This window comes from Condylura cristata, unplaced genomic scaffold (genome assembly GCF_000260355.1).
Source record: "Condylura cristata isolate star-nosed mole 26May11 unplaced genomic scaffold, ConCri1.0 scaffold00008, whole genome shotgun sequence".
In the NCBI taxonomy this organism is placed as follows: domain Eukaryota; kingdom Metazoa; phylum Chordata; class Mammalia; order Eulipotyphla; family Talpidae; genus Condylura; species Condylura cristata.
Window position 1 is genome coordinate 12,818,062 of NW_004567109.1, and position 1,249 is coordinate 12,819,310.

Below are 1,249 nucleotides of genomic sequence, written 5' to 3' on the forward strand. Positions count from 1 at the left end.
GCAACCTCTTCCTTTGAGGTTCCTCATGGATGGGGCCTGGTCTCTGCCTTCAAAAGTTAGCCACGGTGACTCTCTTGTCACCAAGGGAACTTCCTTAGAGCAAGCGTGTTTCTTCCATTAAACTTGGGACCCCACCAGGCTAGAACTGCTTCTCTTCCTCAGCGAGGGGAACAGCCCTTGCCTCTCCCATCAGCCTGGGGACTGCGTGTGTGAGCCTGGCTCCCCAGTAGGCCACTCACTGCAGGACTGATTCCCTTTTATTTTCTTCTAAGGCACAGGAAACAAAAGTAAGGAATGTGCTTCTTTGGCACCCCCCTAGAGCAAGAAGGTGTCAGATTCTCCGGGAACCGGGGCCCCAGCCCAGGGGTCCGGCAATACAGGAGCTGAGGGAAGCCTTGAGAAGGTGCTTAGGAGATTGGTAGGCTCCAAGGGGGGATACGAGAGTGTAGGGACATCCCACAAGCTAAGGGAGGAAGTATTTTGCGCGGACGTGGGGTGCGGGGGTGCGTCCGGGTAACTAATGGCAACTGGGCGGGGTGAGCCCGCTCGGCTGGAGCTCTGTGAGAGAGAAAAACTACTACTCCCAGGATGCCCCAGGGCTCAGCCCGGCTTTCCCGCCCGCCCACTGGCCGCCGGTCGGGAGAGCGGCGAAGTTGATTGGCCGCGGCGTTGCGGGCTCCCCCACTAGCAGGTTAGTAGGCGCCGCCGGCAGCAGACGTTGACCGGGCGCGGGGGGTGGAGGAGCCAGACTAGCCATTCTGGAAACCGCGGGGCGCTGTCTTCGTAGCGTAGCCGCCGGCTGCCTGGCGCGGGGCGGGGGCGGAGACTGCGTGGCGCAGGCGCGCTGCTGGGCTTCTCCTGGGTCCCCAGACAGCTGGAGGAGATAAACAGAGGAGGCGGAGGGAGGGGGGTGCGTGTGTGAGAGTGCGCGAGGGAGTGTGAGTGTGTGTGAGCGCGGGTGTGAGGCTGTGCGCAGGGGCGGGCGGAGGCGCTGTCCGGCCGCGGTCAGGCGCCGGGCGGGGAGCATGGGAAGGGGCTAGAGCTGCCCGGGCCCCCAGCCCCCTCCCCGGGATCCGCGCCCCCCCTCCCGGGAGAGGGGCCGGGCCCCCCGGACGGACATGGGCTCCTGAAGTTGCGCCGCCGCCGGTCCCGGGAAGAGGCCTGACAGGTACGGTAGCCGCCGCCCCCTGCCCTCCGCGGGCGCCCCGGCGAGGACCGGCTCCCGTAGCCCAGCACACCGGCCGCCCGC

At 66.1% G+C, this 1,249-nt stretch overlaps 1 protein-coding gene across 2 annotated transcripts in view; it reads left to right on the top strand.

Moving 5' to 3' along the window:
- The first annotated feature begins 850 nt into the window (after positions 1-850).
- WDTC1 (WD and tetratricopeptide repeats 1) overlaps positions 851-1,249 on the top strand; it is a 56,687-nt gene continuing 56,288 nt past the window's right edge. For both annotated transcript variants that reach the window (XM_004678669.2, XM_012722541.1), the window contains exon 1: positions 851-1,168. The gene's annotated coding sequence lies outside the window, so the exon portion shown is untranslated. The remainder of the gene's footprint in view (positions 1,169-1,249) is intronic.